The 23,474-nt window shown below is 40.1% G+C and overlaps 1 protein-coding gene and 1 long non-coding RNA gene across 25 annotated transcripts in view; one reads left to right on the forward strand and one right to left on the reverse strand.

The window, feature by feature from the left end:
- Positions 1–3,222: 3,222 nt before the first annotated feature.
- Positions 3,223–5,126, reverse strand: LOC118540393 (uncharacterized). The gene is made up of 2 exons (XR_004919614.2): positions 5,027–5,126; positions 3,223–3,465 (listed from the first exon to the last, which is right to left on the reverse strand). It is a non-coding gene; the product is annotated as an uncharacterized LOC118540393 (long non-coding RNA).
- A 13,700-nt stretch (positions 5,127–18,826) lies between these two features.
- The window catches only part of ADGRL3 (adhesion G protein-coupled receptor L3), an 829,369-nt gene continuing 824,721 nt past the window's right edge, over positions 18,827–23,474 (forward strand). For 15 of the 24 annotated variants that reach the window (XM_078068719.1, XM_078068697.1, XM_078068695.1 and 12 more), the window contains exon 1: positions 18,828–20,304. The gene's annotated coding sequence lies outside the window, so the exon portion shown is untranslated. Of the gene's footprint in view, positions 20,305–21,108; positions 21,132–23,474 lie in introns of those variants that run through there. The other 9 variants (XM_078068705.1, XM_078068706.1, XM_078068708.1 and 6 more) reach the window with 3 other exon arrangements.

The raw sequence follows: 23,474 nt of genomic DNA on the forward strand, positions 1-23,474 counted from the left end.
ATTTAACATTCTTGATTACTCACTCCCTCTTTGAAACATTCACTTTCCTTGTTTTCATGAAAGTATACTCTTCTATTTTTCCTCCTACCTTTCAGATTCCCTGATCACTCTCATTTGACAGCTTATTTTACTCTACCCATGCTTTAAAGTTAGTTATTTCTCAAGTACTGCACCAGCTCTTTTCCCGTCTCCTCTTTATTTTTTGTTTTGTTTTATTTCTCTCCTATAAACATACTCTCTCTAAACTATATCACCCATATTCAATAGTTTTGAGTATCATCAATCTCATCTTCATCCTGTGTCACAGTCCTAAGTTACTAACCATTTTCATGTACCAGCTATAACTTGAACCAAGTTACTTAAGCTCTCTCAACCTTAGTTTTCCCATCTGTAAAATGGGAATAAGGATTGTATATCTGCCATGGGTCATACTATAAAGTGTCAGATAATTTAAATATTTTAGCACAGTACCTGGCAAAAATCAAGTGCTTAATAGTACTCTTCATTTCTAATCTCTAGTGTATTTAAAATAATTTTGGATAAAAACATTGCAAAATTCGTGTAATTAACAGGAAGAAAGTACTTGGTGAATAACAAAATTAAGACCAAAATAACAGATTGATGTTTACAAAAAAGACTGTATTAGTTTAGGTGGCTCTAGTTGAAATAACAAATGAACCTAAGTTTTTTAATAGCTTAACAAAATGGAATTTCATTTTTCACTCACTTAACATAAAATAGGTAGGGCACAGGCTTTGCCCATTCATTCATATATTCGGGGACTCTGACTGATGCAGATTTGGTATGCATATAGTTTGCCTTCCAGGATTTTGCAGCTGCTATTGCCAAGTATTTTGCCACTGTATATCTTGGGTCTCAATCTTTCTAGCCTCTGACACAAATTTTCTTGCCATCCACTGACTTTCTACTAAGGCAAGATATATCTTTTAGGCTTTTGTTTTTGTTGCTGTTATAGCTCCTACTCACTTCTCTTTTTTTAAAGATTTTACTTATTTATTGGACAGAGAGAGACCACAAGCAGGCAGAGCGGCAGGCAGAGGGAGAGGGAGGAGTAGACTCCCCACTGAGCAGAGAGCCCAGACTTAAGGCTCAATCCCAGGACCCTGGGATCATGACCTGAGCCAAAGGCAGATGCTTAACCAACTGAGCCACCTAGGCGCCCCACTCCTACTCACTTCTAATGGTAATTTGTGTATTAGTTCTAGTAAGACAAGCTGCCTAAGAGATAAATGCCAAAATTTCAGTGGCTTAACACAGTGACCATATAAAATTAACATTATTTGTATAGTATCTTTCTCAATTTCTTGATAAACCATAAGTCAAGAAAATACATTAGTTCTTGCATTGTAGGTAATTATAACCAGCAGTATGACTTAGGTGAAGTTATTTGCCTTTTTCCTGCCTGAGATTTTATATCTGCAAAATAAGGAGTGTGGTCATGGAATGAACACTCTCTAAGATCCTTTCATTCAACTCTATAATTTGATTAACTTAACTTCATATCTGGATATACATAACTATCACAGAAATCAATCATGTGTTTAGGATCAATAAATGTAGCTTAACAAGCATCCTTCAGGACATCTGTGGTGGACAGTCTCTAAAATGTCCCCAGTGATCCCACTTCCTGTGTTCAAATCCTTGTGTAATACCCTCTGAGTCAGGGGCTAGACATAGTAACTTTCTCCTAACAAGAAGTATGGACAAAGTGAAAGGATATCAGTTCTGAAATTAGGTTACCAAAAGACTAAGACTCTATTTTTCTCTCTCTCGCTTCCTCTTTCCCTTTGCTTTTTGTCATGCCTATGATCCTTTACACAAGGAGAAAAAAAGTGGCCATCTTGTAAAGGTCTGATGGAGAAGCACTAATGGTAAGGAACTGATACCCTCCAGTGAACAGTCAGCAAGGACCTGTGTCCTGCCAACAGCCACATGAGTAAGCTTGGAGGAAGATCCTATCCCACTCAAGCCTTGGAATGACCACCACTCTGGTTAATACCATTATTGCACCCCCATGACAGAGTGTGAGACAGAGGACCTGGAGAACCTGAGCCCAGATTCCCGACCCACAGGAACTGTGATGTAAGACATAAGTGTTGTTTTTAGTCTCTATATTTTGGGGTAATTTGTTATACAGTAATAGATAATAAAATATCTGATTGGTAAACAGTAAGAACATCATTCTTTCAAAAACTGGGATTCTGATGTAGACTAACTCACTAGTGGAAAAAGAAGAAGCAACACAGGTTTACCTGGATTTCTTCTTGTACTTTCCTTTTGGCTAGGCTCAGTTCCTGCCCCCTCCCCACCCCACCTCCAAAAGCACAGAACTGGTAAATCAGGAATTTTCCTTTTTTTTATTTTGCGCTTTTAGTTCATAGACTATTTAAATTGTGCTTGGCTATCCCTTACCCCTCTCCATGATAATATATCTAATATTTCCTAATGCGATTATTTTTTCCATTAACTTTAAGAAATACTTTTTAATAATATTGCTATTATATTAAAAGTCATATAGATCATAGAAAATTTAGAAAATACAGGTAGGTAAGAAAATAATATAAAAATCACCTGAATCATATAACCTCGAGACCTATCATGAGCATTTTATAATTACTTAGGTACTCTGGTTTTAAACAATTTAGGAATAATAACAGATAGATACAGAGAGATAGAGAAGGAGAGAGAGTGCCTTCTATTGTCAAGTATTTTTCTAAGCCCTCCATACATAGTAACTTATTCAATTTTCACAAAGACCCTCTATTATTGCCCCTGTGTTACAGAGAAGCAAACTGAGGCCCAATATCTACATTCAGAAACACCCTTTTTCTCACTGAGCAAAATGATCTAAAAGTTATTACTTTGAAACTTCATTACACCATTTTTTGGAAACTTCTTAACACATCGTTACACATATCTCATGTGATTACTTTTTTTTTTTTTTTTTTAAAGGTTTTATTTATTTGACAGAGAGGGAACACAAGCAGGAGGAGTGGGAGAGGGAGAAGCGGGCTCCCTGCTCGGCAGAGAGCCCGATGCGGGGCTCGATCCCAGGACCCTGGGATCATGACCTGAGCTGAAGGCAGACACTTAACGACTGAGCCACCCAGGCGCCCCTTATGTGATTACTTTTTAACAAAAGCTTTCTAATGACACACTTTGTCACACTCATAAATTTGGATAAATGATGAAAGAATAGTAGAAAGTCTGACAAATCTTTAATCACTGCTTTTAAAATGTACACACATTTCTTTCATCTCTGCTTAAAGTCAGTCCAGAGGTCAGCATTTCTCAGAAGTTACCCTGGGTCCAGCTGCTGGAGAAGAGCATAGATCTGTGTTAATGTCCCATGCTGTGTGATCAGGATGAAAGGGGCCATTCTGAGGTATCTACTGACTCCTTCCCCCAGCACCTTAGGTAACATCTCCTTACGCTTTATGAGATCTGGAAAACACATGGGCATAATGTCTTTATTAAGTTCAGAGAATAATAGAGGAGCCAGAAGGTGATTTAAAACCTAGGACATAGCATATTAGGAACTCTGGTATTCATCTCAACTGCCAGATTCAAGAATCAGTGAAATGTCAAATCAAACAGCATTTTACAATACCTGTGACATCTCTGCATTGAATGAAAGTTGCCAAATACACTTACTACATTGTATTCTGTACCTTGAGATAAAACATTAAATACATATGATACATGTAACCCTTTGTGATTATAAGATCTTTGTGATTATAAGACCTTGATTTCTGGGTGATGCAAGAAAAAGTTCACTTTTTATTACCTATAAATAAAAATAAATATATGAATATATTGAATTAAATAATCTTTCAAATATGCAATCATAGTTACATAAAATATTGTTATAATATGCTATATATTATATATGTAACTCTATATTACTATAGTTTAGCGAGTAAGCCTGTTTTTTAAAATTTAATCTTCATGAAACAGAAACTTGTCTGTCTTCTATACCAGTCTATCCCCTAGAATAGCTTTGTGCCAGGTGCATACATTATATGTATTCATTCATTTAATAAATATATATGACTGCATACTATTAATAAGTAAGTAAGCTATAGAGAGGCTAAGTAGCTTATTCAGGTTCACATAACAGCATACATGTGTTTGAAATTCAAGATTATTCCTAAAAGAATCCACTACCACCACCACCACCGAGTAGGGAAAAAGGTCATAATGATAACTTATGCTCTGAAAGTTACATAAGTCCCTGGGTCTACCCCAGAAGTATGCCACTAGGAAACATTTCGCCCACAAAATTTGAATCACTGTCAAGATCCATATCTCTCTCTGCTTCTATTACAGGTGTTTTTGCCTCCAGCATAGATTGTGACTCCATGAAGAATAAACTTCATGTCTTATTCATATTTGTTACTATGTAACTAGTATAGTGCCTTGTACACAGTAGAGACCCAGTAAAGTTCTGATGAATTGAATTGCAGAAGGACAATGTGTTAGTGGCACAGCTAATTTGTAGAAATGAATGCCCTTTTTATTGGATAAGGCAGAATATAAATATATACATACAAACATATGTATGTACATGCATACTGGCTGACCTAATCTACTATCAACATAGCATTAAATTCCAAACCGAACTAAAGGGCTATAAAGCAATGTTTCTTTCTAACTTTTTAGAGAGATAAAAGAATTTAAAATGAAACCAGATTATCCAACAACAAAAGAAATACCTGCTGTGTGTTAAAGCTGGCAGTGATGGGCATAGAATCTCAAAGTAGACATAGACAAAAAGCATCTTGAAAGGCAAATAGTAGGGGAAAAGGCAACCAACTAAAATATGGGACAGATAACAGGAACAGCCCAGGCAAGTGGTTAGCATTAATATAAATACACACCCGCACCTTCTGCTAGACTTCCTTAAAACCATTAACATGCATATGTGTGTACAATATACGTGTGTACATACAGGTGTGTGTGCATACATATACTTAACAACAAACAGATGGAGAGAGAGGCTCACATTCAGAACTGGGGCTCTCTGGCCAAGGGTGACAAGACCCTCTGTGTAGATCTGGCATTCAGAAGGAAGGCTCCAATCTAGGAAAAAGACAGACTGTAGAAAAACTTTGTCAAAATAAAGAAGAGCTCCATTCCTAGAGGAAATAAGATATGAACACATGTTGTCAAGCACAAAAGAGTAAATCAGTTGTCCCAGCCATTCCAAGTTGCATACAAAGCAAGAGAGGAATTATTAACTTAAATTGAAGAAAACAAGACAGAACCAGGCTTGATGCAAAATTGATGAAATGTTTAATTTTCTCTCTTCTCTTTCTATCTCTTTCAGTCTCTTTCTCATCCTTTTTCTTTTTTTCTTACTTACCTTCAAAAAGAAAGGGCAGTCTCTTACAAATTAAGGTCACACATGACAAAACCGTAACATCATTTAAACAATGACAACAGAGAAGTAATGATGGGAACAATAATCATCCCAGACAACGAAGTCTAGGGAAACTACTGCTATTGTGCACAAGACCAAATGCTTATCTTTCAGGCATTCAAAGCAAAAGGGAAATATAATAGGATACAACACTCTCAATAGCTAATAAGGTAGAAAACCAAATTATCAGGAAAGAGATATTTCCCTAGCTCTGAAATCTGAGAAGAAACATTGCATGGGTCTACATTGGGACGTCTTTGAATTACACAGATAGTATTATGATAAGTTCTTTCAGGAGGACAAAAAGAGAAGATATAAAGAAACTTTGGATGAGTAATGAATTCATAGGAATAAGATAGAAAATAATCAGCAATGCAAGTGAAGATGAGACTTATAAGACTAAAGGAGACAGGCAGAAGTAATTAATCACAAAAGATAAAGAAGCATAAAGAATATAAAAGTAGAATCATTTTCACAATTGCCCTGGACATGACAAAACACAGATGTAAAAATGAACTAAAATTCCATGGACCAATATCTGTTGCTATAAATGTCTATATTTTCCCTGGCAATGTATTCATTATTTTCATATAGGTTTCCCTGACAGATCATTATGATTTAAAATTCCTATTTTTTAAAAGATTTTATTTATTTATTTATTTATTTGAGAGAGAGAGAGAGCTCCTGCATGAGAGAGAGCATGGGGGGGGAGGGGTAGAGGCAGAGGGAGAAGCAGATTCCATGCTGAGGAGGGAGCCCAATGTGGGGCTGGATCCCAGGCCCCTGGGATCATGACCTGAACCAAGGGCACATACTTAACTGACTGAGCCACCCAGGCACCCCTAAATTTCTTATTTTAATGTAGTGGCGACTGAATTAAAATTTAAGCTACTTTATAAAAACTCATTATGTTATCTCTCAATATCTTGTCCTAAAAGCTCGCTCCATTCCTAAATATCATATTACTTTGTAGAGTTGATCTTCTGTTCATGTGAGAAAGAATGTAAGTTTTGGAATTAGGCAGGTTTAGGACTGAATTTCACTCTTTAACTTATTGGCTGTTTGACCTTGGGCCAATTATTCAGCCTTGGCCTTTCTAATTTATAATATGAAGTAAATAATTCCTATATCTCTAAGTTGTTGTTATTATTGAAATCATGTCCCCAGCAAAGTTTTAGGCAAGTAATTAGATAAATAAATAATGGGTCTATCTTCTGCTATGCTCTGACAGGGCTGGGACTCCGTATCTTGAACAGGTAAATGAAATACATAGATGTCAGGCATTAAAAACATAAACCTTCAAAGGAAAGAATTTTCTAAATATTTATATATGAAAACAACCTTAAGAAAATCACCTGATGTGTATAGTTCTTAAATTGTTTTACAGTCAACAGTTTATTCATTGAATGTCTATTAATATGAAAAACATCATGCTGGGTGATATACGTACTAAAATAAATTGTACATATTTCCCTCACAGTTTAAGGGAGGACAGACATATGTAACTAAATATTGAGTATTAGTCAAGTTCTAAGGAAAACACATGAGACTGCTGAAAGTAGAACAAATGGGAAATTTCACAGTAGTTCCAAAAAGGGTAAGGAAATAACCATGAAAGTTCCTCATCAGCTGTAAATTTGAATATTCTGCATATTAATAAATGTATGCAGCACTGTAATGATTTTTGCCTCCCATGAAATAACATTTCCTCACAAAAGGGTGTTAGTGGTCACATTTTATCCTAAGAAATTCATAAGTTCCAAGATTCTTCAGTACAAAATAAGCAATATTTATACCCCTGTAAGTTTAACTTCGGTTTTCCCAAATCAAATTGAAGGTCTGATCTCTCCTTTTCTAATAAATACAAATCGAATTTAGTCATTCTCTTATCTTTGCTCTACCACCTGAGACCCACCAGTTTTCATGGAGTTTTTTTATTTTTTTCATTAAAACAAATCTCTGTAATATGGCAACCACACTAGTTTAATTTTATAAAATTATTTTAAGCGTTCTCCTGACTTATTTTGTTACTTAGAAGATATTTCAATATTATGGTTTATTTCAAGGTACTAGCAAAATATTTTCTTATAATTGTTTAAGAAAGTTTTTTTTTAAGTTCAAAAAAATGTTTTTCATAATATTTGTAATAACTTTCTGATAGAGCACAGAAATTTACAGCGCACCCTGAAGGGATCCAGGGGAGTAATTCCTCCAGCTCACTTACCATCAGATACCCATGGTTCCCAAGAGTTGTGTAAGGTTGGAGTCCTACGGTGAGTTTAAAGATTGGTTGGCCTCTTAAAGAATTATTCTTGACGTTTTAAGTACTGAAGTGGAAATAACAGTACATTCTAGGTTAGGCCACACAAACCTATTTTACAAAGGAAATGGAAAACTAATTCTAATGGAAAATCAAAATGATATTTTTAGTTACTCATATATTCAGCAAATATTTATTGAGCATTGCTATATGCCAGGCCCTGTTTTACTTGCTGGGGAAATATCAATGAGAAAAACAGACAAAAGTCCTCATTCTCCAAGAGTGTACATTCTCTGATGGGGAGACAGTTATAAACCCAGGGCCACGTTATCCATTACACAGAGGGCCTAAGGCCCACAATCTTCCTAGGGGCCCACAAAAATGTTTTAATTTTAACTTCTTTTAAAACCAGGAAAAATTTTAATATTATAATAACGTATCCATCCTGATTATATTTTTCTTTATAACAAGGCAGCCATAAAATATAATTTTAAATATTTTTTATGGAGGAAGGGGTCCATTAAGGCAAAAGTGCCTTGAGACCACTGAAGTCATACTGCAGACTAATAAACACAATGAATAAGTAAATTACATAGTATATTAGAAGGTGAGAAGTTCTATGGAGGAAAAAAGGAAGGTGATAGAGTTGTATGTAATAATTAAAATTACATAAGGTTGTATGTAATTTTTTTTTTAAAGATTTTATTTATTCATTTGAGACACAGAGATACAGAGAGAGAGAGCATGAGCAGGGAGAGAGGCAGAGGGAGAAGGAGAAGCAGGCTCCCTGCTGAGCCAGGAGCCCGATGTGGGGCTCGATCCCAGGACCCTGGAATCATGACCTGAGCCGAGGGCAGATGCTTAACCATCTGAGCCACCCAGGCGCCCCAAGGTTGTATGTGATTTTAAATAGAGTGTTAGAGAAAGCATCACCGAGAATTTGTGCACAAATTAGAAGTAGGGTAGGTAAAGGGCCATGCAGAGATGTCTAGGTGAAGAACATTCTAGGTAAAAAGATAAGCAGATGAAAAGCCCTGAGATGGGGGTGTGTCTGGCAAGTGAGGAAGCAACAAGGTGGCTATTATGGCTGCAGCAAAGTGATCTCTGGGGAGAGGAGTGGAAGATCAGGCTGTGCAGGCTTCAGGAGCCAGAATGTGTAGTGCTTTGCCAGCCACTTCCAGTTGATTCTGAATGATAGAGAGAGCAAGTGGAGGATTTGGGGCAGAGTCACTGTTATGAGTTGAAATGTGTACTCTCAAAAGTTATGTTGGTCTTGTAATCCCAGGTACCTGTGAATATGATCTTATTTGGAATTAGGGTCTTTGAAGATATGATTAAATTAAGATGAGGTCACTAGGGTGGGCCCTAATCCAGTATGATCAGTGTCGTTACAAGAAAAGGAAACTACCATATGAAGACAGAGACACAGGGAGAATGCCATATGATGACAGAGGTTGAATTTGCAGTAACGCAGCTGCAAACTGAGGAATGTTAAGGATTGAAGGCCACCATCAGAAGCTCGGAAGAGGCAAGGAAGGATTCGAGGAGGCTCAGAGGGAGCATAGCTCTGCTGACATCTTGAGCTCCAACTAATTTCTAGCAGAACTGTAAAACTACAGATTTCTGTTGTTTTAAGCCACCCATTTTGTGGTACTTTGTTATAGTAATTCTAGGACACTGATATAATCACTTAGTTCTAGCAACATCTCTCTGGCTGAGTGTGGAGAATAAACTAAGCAATGTCAAGGATAGGAACGAGGAGCCTATGTTAGGTCAAGTGTCCTGGGAAACATATTCTAAGACAGAGGATTGCAAACAAGGGATTTATTCAGGGTGCTCTCAGGAACAATATAGTGTGGGCATGGGGCGGTGGGGGGAATGAGAGACTCAGAATTGGGCAGAGGGAAAAATGGACAAGCAGTAGAGCCCTCAGGCAATCCAGTGGGGCTCACTGAACTTGGGATGGTTCTTTGGAATCTTGAAGAAATGGGCCAAGAAATGGGCCCATTGCTAAGTACCCCTGCGAAGCTACTGAATATGGGTTGATCTCTGGGGAGGGAACATAATTTTGAAAAAGACATCTCCCTTCAGCAGAGAGAGGAAAATACTTGAGGGACTCATCTCCAAGCAGTCTACATTCCTCCAGCTGTGGAAATGAATATTTTGGTCCTAGGGAGAAGGAAAATGCAAGGTGTTTCATAGCATGCCCGAAAGAGATTATTACATTTATAGAGAAAAGATTCAAATAGCATGGGAAAACACAGGAATTAGAGTATAACACATTGAATTCTGGTTGTGTAAGTAGTGTAGGGGTGTGTGTGTGTGTGTGTGGTGTGCTAGCAAGGATCTTCCATTTGAACAGGACTCTAAGTTTATAATACACTTAATTTGGTAGCCACAATAAACTAGTGTAGGTAGCACAGATATTTTAACATGCCAATTTTACTGATAGGGAAAATAGAGCCTAGAAATATCAAGAGACTTGCCCAATACAGAGTGAGTCAGTGGTAAGGACAAGACTGAAAATACGGTCTTCTGAATCCATGTCCTGAGCTCTTTGTATCATGTCATACAGCCTAAATATTACTTCAGTTATGTGGCAGTGATTGGGCTACATAATTCTGCATATTCTTTCACAACTTGTTTTTCAGAATCATGAAAAGAGTATATGGCACGAACTGCATAGTTGTTTATAAACTTACATCAATTTCTTCCTGGACCAAAAGCTAGAGCATATTTGCCAATCTCCTTTATGGTTGGGTGTGGCCATATTATTGAGTTCTTGTGAATAGAATCTAAGTCGACATGATAAGGATCATGCAAGCCCATAAATAAAATGCTAAGAAGTCACTCCTCTTCTTTGTTACCCATGGTCTGCCCAGTACAACCTCAAAAGCCTTATGTTAAAGGCTTATATACTGCCACCCTCCCCACTCTCTATGTTATAGTCCTGATCCAGGATTTAGAGATCCAGGACCATTAGACAATCAGAGACACAGTACGCATATTTTAGTGTAAGATGTACAGTATAGGATTGGAACCTTATTTCATAACATTTCACATAAGTATAACTAGTATATCTCATTTAAATCTAATATTAAATAACTTAAGGTAAGAATATACCAAGCTGTTGGCATGTATACATTCAATCTCTTCATCACTTGCGAGATAAATTAGAAGAAAATCATTATTCTATTTTTATAATTGTTAAATCTCTGAGAGAGAGAGAGAGAGAGAGAGCACTTTGGATAATATAAATAGATAAGTAAATACACAAACAACTAAATAAAAGCAAGCTTCAGATTTATACCATTCCAGTTTAAAAACACACCAGAGAAGGAGGGAAAATTTCTCTATTCCAGTGTTCATATAAAAAAAATCACAGGAAAGTATTCTGAATAACCAGGCTTAAGTCATGTGGCCATCTGTAACAAATGACTGGGGGAGAGCCTGTTACAGTGTTTGATTTGGCCTGGATCATGGGCCTTCCGTGTGTGAGCTGGGTACCAAAATGGACAGATCATTACCAATATATAAAATGAAGAGCAAAAGGACACCCATGGAAGAGGTATACTATTTCCAGAAGTGCAAAGAGAGAAATGACCAGACAAAACCCACTGATAACTACTACAAAGTTGTGTGGGCTTCATCAAAAAGAAGAATGTGCTATAACACCACAAGGGCTGTTTTCCAATTAAGTACAGAAATGCAGCTGGACATCAGGAAAGAAATAGAACCAGGGTCCAGAAAGCCATTCAAAATCTCTCTCTGCAGTTTATCTACACTCCTGTCTGTACATTTGTTTTATGCTTCGTTCTGCAACTTAGTCTTCTCGTCACTTCTGCTGGGTGGCTAAAAGCAAGTTTAACTAATGATAGACTAGTCCATGTCTCTCCTCAAGAGTGAATCACCTCTGATTCCTGAGTTAATATGGCAGAGAAAAGAAGGCCACTCCACAGCTTGGTCACCCAAATGACCTACTCAGAGAAAGAAACAATGACTCTCTCAAGCCCAATTCCAATTTCCCTGGGAAGAAGACTTGATTAGCTTGTTAATCAAGCAACTTGCCTCCCTCCCCACCCCCCCATCCAACGAACTGTAGCTGAGGAGGAAGTTTCTCTTTGTGAAAACTTGCTTTTGGGATCTCTTCCAATGTAGGCAGAGGGTTAGTAAGATAAACTTGTCTGAATGGTATACACTACTGAATGTTTAGCCTTAAGAAAGTTATTATACCATCTGAATCTTAGTATCATTATTAATAAAGTGGACATAATACATTTGTTGCTGGTTTCTTCTTCGGAAGATTAGACTCAGGCCATAGAAGATGATGATCATTACTTTAAAGAAGTTATAGTCTAAAATTAATCCACAGAAAAAATTAGTCATACTTTATTTATTCTGAACAAAAAAATGTTATCCCCTAGCTTGACAACTAATTAGTCGATTTCCAAGCTCTATTACAGGTCTTTAATGACAGTGATTTTTTTTCATTTGATCTAAATCATTAGCCCAGCAACAACAAAAAAATCAAATGTACTTTAAAAGCAAGAGATTTGCTAATACCGTAAGGCTATTCCAAAGCATGCTATAGTCTAAAATGATCTCAAAAGAGTTCAATTTGTTTTGAGCAATGGCTGCCTATCCTAGTGAAGGTGACTAATTTGAATTTGATGGCTCTCATTTAGATGTATAACCTCTATTAATACATAATCTTAACAGAATGATAGATATATTAATCTGACATAGTTTAATAGATATACCTTACATATTTGATAATATATATTATATAACACTTGCCTTGAATTATTTCATTCACCAAACGTTTATTGAATATCTACTATGGGCCCGAGGACTGTATTTCCAAGGAGGCAATAACCATTATTTTTCCTACCACTTTTCATTTTGCTTTTATAGGTAAAGAGGTGAGGTGTATGATTGAAGCAGATACCAGAAATGAGAAAATCATCTAATTGGGAGTACTGCAAAAATAATGTGACCACCATTCCCAGAAGAATAATGCAATATGCCTTCTATGAGCTCAGCTTTCCGGAAAATCCAGTAGGCAATCTTAAGGGGAACCTAATTTCCTAGGTATCACCATAACACAGATTGCACATTAGCACTATAACAACATGTCCATACAGAATTTTCCCCTTGTGTACATCTTATTTGGGAGTTTATAATAGATGCAAAAGAAAAAGGAACTTCTGCTTAGGCTATTTTTTTTAAATCGACTGCATTCTTCAGGAAATGTTTGCACTAAGTCAGGTTTAGGTAGCACCATATAGAAGAAACTGAGCCTCCTCCATCATCAGGGATATATTTTTTTTCTTTATTTTTTTATTATTATGTTATGTTAATCACCATACATTACATCATTAGTTTTTGATGTAGTGTTCCATGATTCATTGTTTGCATATAACACCCAGTGCTCCATGCAGAACGTGCCCTCTTTAATACCCATCACCAGGCTAACCCATTCCCCACCCCCCTCCCCTCTAGAACCCTCAGTTTGTTTACAGATGAATGGATAAAGAAGATGTGGTATACACACACACACACACACACACACACACACACACAGGAATATTATGCAGCCATCAAAAGGAAGGAAATCTTGCCATTTGCAAAGACGTGGATGGAACTGGAGGCTATTATGCTGAGCGAAATAAGTCAATCAGAGAAAGACATGTATCATATGACCTCACTGATATGAGGAATTCTTAATCTTAGGAAACAAACTGAGGGTTGCTGGAGTGGTGGGGGGTGGGAGGGATGGGGTGGCTGGGTGATAGACATTGGGGAGGGTATGTGCTATGGTGAGCGCTGTGAATTGTGCAAGACTGTTGAATCACAGACCTGTACCTCTGAAACAAATAATACATTATATGTTAAAAAAAGAAGAAGAAGATGGACTCTGAGAATCAGGGATATATTGAGACTCTTTGCATCATATAGTCTGAAAAATCCTAGAGAATGATTCTGATTAGCCAAGCTTGGGTCAGCTGACCTTGCCTGGACCAATCTCCCATGGCCAAGGGATAGGTACAAAGCCACCTCCCACATCTGTAAGAACCATTCTCAGAGAAAGGGGATTAATTATGAGTTAGGTATCTACTCTTGGTGTCTCCTATAGTCTTAAAGGAGAGGGCTGATGAGCAGAGCCCAGCAGAGTGGCAATGTTTTACAAAGGAACCAAAAGTCTATTTCCTTCCTTTTCAGAACGTGACAGTCATTACTGACTATCTCTGGTTGGTCATGATATTTTCATTTATAAAGCACAAGCATATTTGTCTTTATAAGAAAACAGTATTGGGTTTTTGAATATTCTCATATTTCTAGAATCTAGACACTATGATGTGATGCGTTTAAGGCAACTATGTTTGTGTGAGTGCTGAATACTTCTGTAAGAGCCAGTGTTTAACATTTATAGTCAGTGGCTGAAAGCATTTGGTGTTGAACCTAATTTGCAGTTATGAAAGGTAATTTAATTGTTGGGTCTAAGGCAAGGTAGTGGAGAAAGTTACAAAAAATAAATAAATGAAAAGAAGAAGAAGAAGGAGAAGCTTGTTCCTTTCAGAGTCTTCCAGAATTGACATGCATGTATGTAAGCATTAGAGAAATTATGACTCAGAGTTTTAAGGAGTCTCTTCCATTGGGGGGGAAAAAAAAGTCAGGATGTGGAAAAAGTTAACCACTTAATTAGGAAAAGCTGTTTTAAAAAATATCTAGATCTAGATTTACCTTATCTCTATAGATAAGCTTCCAGGTCATTTAGAATGTAGAAAATACACAGATCGTCTTTTGGATTGAAAAAGAATAAGGGTGAACTGCTTGAGGCAGGAAAGAATAGATGATACCAAATTAGCAGGGCAATATAATCTGGGTAAGATTTTACAATCTTCTAAAATGGGCCTTTGATGTGTATTCCAGGGAACGGAGAGCATCACCAGGCACTTCTTAGAATTAAGCTAGGGCAATCAAATATGTTGATGGTCTATATAATTTTTTTTTAAAAGATTTTATTTATTTATTTGACAGAGAGACACACACAGTGAGAGAGGGAACACAAGCAGGGGGAGTGGGAGAGGGAGAAGTAGGCTTCCTGTGGAGCAGGGAGTCCCCTGTGAGGCTCGATCCCAGGACCCTGGGATCATGACCTGAGCTGAAGGCAGACGCTTAACCGACTGAGCCACCCAGGTGCCCCAATATATAATATAAATTTGAATCATTATTCTAGTGAACACAAGACCCCTTAGAATTCTAATCATGCCATGGCATACTAGGAATCTGAGTACTATGATTTGCTACCTGCTTTGCAGATGTAATTTAACTCTGATTACCTTGATCTGTCAGTGTATCTAGGCCCAGTAGCATTTAAGATATTAACTGTCCGCTGATATTTGATCAGGTATTAGAGAGTACTTTTTTTTTTTTTGGATGGCAAAAGCTCAGTAATTTGAAATTTTGTGAAAGTTTACCTCTGGTTGAACTGAAAGGTCATTTCATGTGAAGGTGACATTGTCTAGTGTCTGCATTAGCCCTTCATTTGGTTACTGAAAACCTAATGTATGCAAAGCTCAGTTCAAGGTGGTGCACAATGTTAAGTTATAGGCTGAGGAAACGCTAAATAATGAAAGAATCTGATTTTCAGTTGGACACAGGATTGCCTGGAATAGTCAATGTTTCCCACTAGCCTTGTAGCTAAGTGTTACCATCTCACCATTTTTGAGGATGAAGTGAAAGGAGAATGGTGTGTGCAACTTTAGGAAAATGTCCTTGGGTGTGAGAATGTCTTTACCTTCCTCCTTTTCTTCTTTACTTCTGTAATGTAGCATGATTGCTAAAACTGAAATTGGGAACAAAGGTCATAGGTGGCCAAGCAAGAAGATAAAGGTGTCTTTTACACCCAGGGTGCTTTGTGGGGCCATAACAGCCCTGGATCACCAAATGCTAAACTTTTCACTAGAAAAAGTAATAAACTTCTATCTTGTTTAGGTTGCTGTTATTTTGTGTTTCTGTTGCTTGCAGTAAAAATGAATCCTCACTAAAATAGAATATATGGATCATTTTTAAAAATATTTTTTGCTTTAACCAACATTTTTTCCCACCAACTAAATAACTACCAATCCAATCAGATAAGGGGTCTTTTACTGAGCATGAAGAAACAAGATCCCTATGAATATATACATACCTTACATACTCTCTCCCCTTACATAACAAGTATGACTGAGATGTATATCATTGTATAAAATCCTTGTCCATACTTCTGTTTATTTCTGTAGAAGTGGTATCTGTAAACAGAAAGACTGGATTAATGACATACATATTTTATAAGTCAGTTGACACATACCTTCAACTTTCCAGAAAAATATGTCAATGTCTGTTATTAGCATAAGAGTAAGCCTGCTCAACGTATTTTTTTTCGAGTTTAGTAGTAGGGCACTGTTACTTTTCAGCTAATTTCCCGGGCAAAACATGAAACATGATAGATCTTGTAATTGTGTATATTTTTATGCATGGGATTTTTTTTGTGTGTGTGTGGGTAAAGGCAGAGCATCCTTCCTTACATTTATTGGTTATTTATTTGTATTTACCTATTCTGTGAACATTTTATCCAGGTTCTTTTCCTAACTTTCACACTGTTGGACATCATAGTGTATTTATTAATTTGAAAGAGTCATTTGGTCAGAGAATTTTACTAGTTATTAAAATATTTTCATATTAATTATCCTATTTGATTGGATATTCAGCTTAAATTTGGGGGTTTCTTTTCCACATGGTAAATACTGATTTTTTTTTCAAATTTAATAGAGCTAAAGCCAACCATGCCATCATTTTCAAAAAGCACTCTTGCACAGAGCTCTACCCTGTATAATAGCATCATTGCTCAAACATCATCTGTGATGCTATCTTGTCCCTGAGAAGGTGTTAAATATAGTTGTATAGCAAAAAAGGCACAGAATTTACTTGATTTTATTTTTCTAGAAGGTTCACCTTAGAAAAATATTGGCAAGAGTAATGGATTTCCTGGCAATAGAATAGGATGCTTTATATCTTAAATATAAAAGACTATGCCTATCAGATTAAAAAGGATTTGGATGCATGAAGTTTGAGCCCAAAATACAGGTTGCTGCTGTAAAAGCTACTACATTGACATTTGATTAAATTGTGTAAATAATTAACTTATTCTTTTCCTTTACCTGCTTTTCTTAAATAGCTATGAGTTATTTTTTACTCACTTCTTTTTTGGTTCTTCTCATTTTTCTGTTTGTAACTTTTTTCGTGGTCAATTCTTTGGTGAATACTTTCAATTAGTTATTTAACTTAATATGCTTACTTTTCAGTTACTATGTCTCATATTTAATTACTTATTTAAATTAATATGCAGTTTTCAGTTAGTATATTTTATATTTTGATATATTAATTTCCATTTTGAAATTAATTTGAATTCCTCTCCCATATCCTTCCAGACCTGTCAAGATAAGACTGATTCTAAAAATTGGTCTGTTTATTTATATTTCTGCTGCTATCACTAATAACACTTAATATCTATACAGAGTCATTCATTCCACATTTTGTTATTTTATTGCTTTTCCACATATATCCATTTGGGGGATGAATTGGGTAGTTTCCATTTTGCCTCCTTTTGTCACAATTAGCTAGAGTCTATTTCCGAAATCATTTAAGTAACAAGTGACTTCAGATGTCAGTTTACATTTTCTTTATGTACTCAGGGGAGTTTGTGGATGCCTTATATTAGGCAAATTCAAATAGCCTAATTTAAGTGTGTGAACGAACATCTGGCTGGTCAGAATTCAGAAATATCAGGAAATTCCCCTCCAAATTTTTAAAAAAATTACAATGTGCAAAGTACTGTGGATACATAATAATTTTATGTTATACAGATGATTAAAATTTGGAATTTGCATTTAAGGAAGATCCTATAATCTGAGGAGACCTATAGACAAGCAACTCCTTATTTTAAACGAACAAGAAAAAAACAGAATGAAATAGGTGTTATCGTAGATATACCATCAAAGTGCTATGGGAATATAATGAAAGGAGTGATTATTTTAATTGGGGTTGGTGAGAAAAGGAGCATTCTGGAGCATTCGGCACGAGAATTGAGCTTTGAAGAACGAACGAAGATATTGATAGTCACTTGTGTTGGGTATGGTCTGTTAATTCTAATGAGGTTTTAGGTTCTTCAGATGTACTGGGGTTGATTATACCTCCCAAAGAGCTCTGGAAGGGCATTAGATCATCCTGAATATATACATCCAAATACAATGTGGATATAATAAGCTTGTTGAATGCATATAATAAATCTTAGTTTCTGTCATAATTGTAATTCAAATTTACTGATACAGAAAATAACACCTTAGTCTTTTCAGATCATGAAAGTTTAGAGCAGGAAGAGACCTTATAAATTACCTACTTAACCCTCTCTCTCATTTACAAAGAAAGCACAAGGGGGCTCAGTAATGGACCAAGGTCACTCAGTTAACTTGAGCAGACTTTCCCCTGCATCAGAAGGCATTGCTTTGGAATTGGCACCCTTCTATATCCATTATGGTAATTTTTACTGATTATGAAATAAAATCATTAAATCCCTATGTCCGAATAACAGAGGATACTTTAAAGTCTGCGATGAACTTGCACGTTGAGGTAAGTTTGAAGGAACATAAAATGGACCAAAGGCAGAAAACGCACTGGGACTCGGTACCTGCATAATGGAAATATGGAATAATCTGCACTTAGAAAAAGAGACACTGGCAGGACTTTCAGTCTGACGTTTACTTACCTGGGTGGAGTGGAGGAAAAGAAGAAGGGAGAGAGGGAGAGAGGAAGGGAGGAGAGGGAAGAGAGACAGAGAGAGACGAAGAAAGAGAGAGAGAGAGGGAGACATTGCGAGACTGAAGGAGAATCGTGCCTCAAAGCCGGGAGGAGAGGTACCCTTTGTTTGACAAACCCTGAAAGGGAAGCCTCATGTAGCAGCCCTCTCATTCCCACCTCCAAGCGTTTACCGAGCAGCTAGGTGGAGTCCGCGCGGCGGAGCCCGAGTGCACTCCAGATCCGGGTTTTACGTGCCACCCTCATCCCCCCCGCGCGAGCCCCCTCCCCGGCTCTCGGCGCTCTTGGCGCTCGCCAGCCCGCGGCTCATTCTGGCCTCGGCTCGGGCCCCGGCTGCGTCCTCCGCGCGCAGGCTGCACGGCCCCCGCGCGCCCGCGCTCCGACCGGCTCTCGGCGCGTCGCCGGGTCGCCTGGTCGCCCGGCACCGCTCTCCCCAGTTCCCAAGAGCGGGGATGCAGATGCTGCCGCTGGTCCGGGTGGGCGCCGCCGCTGCCGCTGCTGGTTTTTCCCGGACTGCTCGTTGCCTCCGCTCCGACAGCTGCTGCTGCTGCCGCCGCCTGTGACTCGCCCCCTCCCCTTTCTTTCTTCTCTTTTTGCCTCCGTCCTCTTTCTCCGGGTGTGTGCGCGCGCGCGGATTGCACGGTTTGCTTTGGCAGGAGCTTGCTCGTGTGTGCGCGTGTGTGAGTGTGCGTGTGTGGAGAGCGCCGGAGCCTTGCTCGCTCTCGGAGAGTCGAAGAAGAGAAAGAACCGAAGAGGCGGCGGCGGCGGCGCGGAGCTCGGGGCCGCGCGATGAAGCTCCCACATGCCCTCAGCTGCCCGGCCCGGCCGGCGAGCTAATCGGCCACCCCGCGGGCTCCGGGATCCGCGACCCCCGGGACGCAGCCCTCAGCAGCCGGGCGCCCGCTCCGCCCGCGCGCCCCCACCGTGCACCCGGGAAGGAGTTTGCGTGGCCGTCGCTCCGGCTCTCGGCGCAGGTTGCGGGCGCGAGAGGAGACCCTCCGCGGGGGAAAACCTCAGGAGAAGGAGGCGGGTTTGGCCGAGAGGAAGCCACCCCAGTCTCTCGCGGCTCCCCCTACCTATTCCATTGCGCCCTTTCCCAAGCGGAAAGGGGAGGACGAGGAAGAAGAAGAAAAAGAAGGCGAAGGGGGTGGGGTGGGAGAACTGGATATAAAGATCGGCTGGGGGGATGGTGGAAGATTTTTGGTCTCTTCAGCAGCGTCTTTTCTTAAGCGGCGGCAGCAGCAGCGGCGGCAGCGGCCGCAGCAGGAGCAGGAGAAGCAGCCTCAGCTATGACTGCCGCATGTTACTAGCTGCCGCTTGGGTCTCGGCTGCTGCTGGAGACTGAGCCCGACTCCGAAGTTGTGCAACTGTGGACTGGGAGAGACATTTGAACCCTCCTCTCTCTTTGCTCCGTTTTTACCCCCTGGTGTGTTTGAAGCGAGAACACGTAAAGGAAGACAAACATTTGGTTCTTTTTTTTTTTCCGACCTTTCTCCAAGGCTGTGTAGTAGAAGAAAGGGGGAAGGAGAGACTTTTTGTTGTTGTTTCTTTGGCCGGGGTCTCCACCCTCCTGCTGCCTTCTCTGCGCTTTGGTGTCATTCTTTGCCGCGTGTGGTGGGGTGTCTTCTCTGGGGCCGGCCGGTCTTCTGCCCCGGGCTCCATGGCTGGATTGTGGAAACTGCACCCGGCTGCAGGTTGTTGAGCAAACTGATGGGACGATCTCAGGGACCGGCGGTTACGAAAGGTAATTTATTTTTCTCACTCTTCCTAATAGTGGTGGCCCTGGCCCAGCGCAGGCGGTGGCGTCCGCGGGGCGGGCAACCGAGGGGGTGCGGGATTCACGCACACTCACCCACCCACTCACATACACGCCCGCACACACACTCATCCGATCGTGATGCGGGGTGGGAAGGGAGCCTCCTGGCTGGTGGGCACTGGGGTTTGGCACGGGTTGAGGTTTTTCCAGCAATTGGGCGATTTGGCGGCCGAGAGGGATGAAGGGGAGAGCAGACCCGGCACATTCACAGTTCAACACGCTGGGAATAGGAACTGGAATTTCCACCCCGGGAATTTTCCCTCCTCTCTCACCCCAGTGTCATCCCTTGGCGGGGGCTGAAAACAGACCAGGGGGCGCCTTCTCTCCATCGGCCCGAGCTGGTGCCGCTGGAGGCGGGAGCGGGCTGGATAACCGACAGGGACCGGGTGAGAGCTGGACTCTGGGGTGATGGGGACTGAGGGGCGGCGAGCTCACTGCGATCATTCCTAGACGCCTGTCTGGAGCATCCATAGGGGCCGCATTTGCCCAGGTCGCGCCCCTGAGTCGTATAGCCGTGCTGCCTCTTCGCACCCCGCCCGTTGTGTCCCCTTCACGGCAGTTTGGTTAAGAGCTGCTTGCCCAGGCTTTGTTAGGCGGTTTTGGTTGGAGGAAGCTGTTACTTTCGTGGGTGGCCCGGGGCGGCGCGGTGTTGGGAGTGGGCACGGGGCGGGGGACGGTGTTGCACGAATCCGGGCAGCCGGGATGCCAGGGCGGGGTAGGAAGAGCATTGGTGTCCGCGGTCGACTGGGTTACAGGTAGGAGGGCAGGCGCCCGGGAGCTTCCAACGGGAGAAGGGGACGCTCCGGCTGCAGCGGAGCGTTGGTGCCACCGCGCCCCCGCCACTGGTCCCCTGTCGGAGCTCAGGGGCTAAGCGTGCCAGGCCCCCAGCTGTAGGTGGGTGGGTGTATAGGTAGGGGTGGGGGCGACCTCTGCTACCAGGGCCAGTTGGCTGTGCGGTCAGCGTGTGCGTGACAGTGTGTGCGCGTTCCTGCGCGCTCCGGGGGATGGCCGGGAGGTATTTGTGGGGATGGTAGAGCTGATGCTACTTGAGCTGAGCTTTCTTATCGAAATCGCCTGGGATCCGCTTAACTAGAAAATCTGGTTTGAGGAGGCCGCGGGGCCCCATAGGGGTTGCGAGGAAGCCTCACAGTGTCCCCTCTCCCCAGTGAGGAGCACTTCCGCGAGATGCGTGCGGCGCGTGTCTCTGGTGCAGCGCTCGACGCACCCCAGATTGGCCCTGATGAGGACCAAGGGATAGAACAGTCATCTCTCGAGCAGATTGAAATAACCGAGTCAAGCCAGAATAACCCCTGGTCTCTGGAATTCTCCGGTCACTTCCCTCACTCTGATAGAAACGTGCACTGCTTTATGGCCAGAGATATCACAGCAATTGGGCGAACTCTAGGTGTGTGAGCCACCTCTGGGTGTCTCCTCCCTGTGCCTGTGTGTGATCCTGCCTGCGGTAGTTGGAGCACATTGTAAACAACGGTGTAAGCAGTCCTGCCGCACTCTCCTTTAAAGCCCAACCTGGTGGTGTCTGTCCTGTTTACTTTCCTGGGTGGATTACTCACTAGGAAGTGTAAGCCTTCTTGCACCTCTGATTTTACATCCTTCCAGCCAGCTGCTGGGGAAATGAAAAGACGCATAGACGCTGGCAGGAAGGAAAAACTGCCTTCTGTGTTTTGCTCTGAAGTAAATAGGCGGTCTGCTAATTTACTGTCATATGAGCTATCGGCACTAAAGAATGTCATTGTAGAATCTACAAAGAAACACCTCTTTAGTAATTTTTTACTTGAAGAATGTTCTTCATTTCCCTATGAGATTAAACAGAATTTAGCCAGATTTCCCTGATACGTTTTTCAGTCTGTAATGGTACTAAATGACCTGGAGTTCTGGCGCCCAGTTTGTTTGTGGATTACAGATAGAATTGTCAGTTCTTTTATAGCAGCACCAAGAGGTTTTCAAATAATTTGTGTAGGAGCTAAAAGGATATTTGTGTTGAAATATCTCTCAGCTTTGTTTCACTCTTTTTTTTTTTTCTGTAATCAAAGCAAGGGTTAAAAAATATACAAAGATAAACAGTTTTTAAAAAGTTAAAAAGCTAAACTGCTTTTCAGTTTCAATAATTAAAAGCTATTAAATTCCTTAGTTGTAGATTAGCTTTGACTGCTTTGGATTTTGGTGCAAATGACTATGTTCTATTTTGTTTTTAAAAGTATAGCACTGTAAATGTAAAATGGTACTTATTTTCTAGGTACTATAATTTCTAGATTCCTTATTTTTTTTTTTTTAAAGATCTTGACTTCTTGAAAAAGCTTAGGCTGAAAAAAAAAGGAATACAGAATCATTGATACCTGACTTTGATTAAGTTATATTTTTATGCGCTATTGCTAGTGGCTGTCATCTTAATAGAAAACTTAGAGAACTGTGATTTAATGTATGAGAATCTAGCTTCATATATTTGTTTCATTTCTAGAGGATATATGTTACGGTCTTTATACTTGTAAATATTTCCGAAGATTAAAGAACACTTGTCCTCATTTTAGAAGATCTAATCACAATGATTCCCAGTCCTTACATTAGAAGATTTGATCAGATCTGTTCTTTGTTTCCTAGCAGCATGTGTTTCCTAGCAGTCATACATTCCACAGGTCCTGATGTCATTAGAACTGTGTCTGTCAGTGTATTGTGCTGTCTTTAGCTGAAGGTGAATGTGTCAGAGTGCTTGAATGCCATTCCATAGCACTTCTGTATCTCTAAATATTCAGTAACCTGCTCCATTGGTGTATATGGTTATCTGGACTGTTTCTATAAAGTCGGGATGGGAGGAGTGATTAGTATAAAGGTTTATGTGAAATATTCAAATATTTCTTAGAACTGTTAGGCTGAATCGGGCATCCCTGGCCTGAAGAGTGATAAACCAGCATGTGATTTGCCTGATGGGTAAATGCTTTTGATGGCTCATTTTAAGTGGCTTGGTGTGATTATCCTTCAGATTGAGAGCTCTCCTCAAAAATATGAATGGAAGGTTTTCTTAATGATCTTCTTACAGTTTAGAGATTTAAATATTCCTTTCTACGGGGAATAATAGCAAGTAT

The sequence above is a fragment of the Halichoerus grypus genome, chromosome 3 (assembly GCF_964656455.1).
Source record: "Halichoerus grypus chromosome 3, mHalGry1.hap1.1, whole genome shotgun sequence".
Lineage (NCBI taxonomy): Eukaryota > Metazoa > Chordata > Mammalia > Carnivora > Phocidae > Halichoerus > Halichoerus grypus.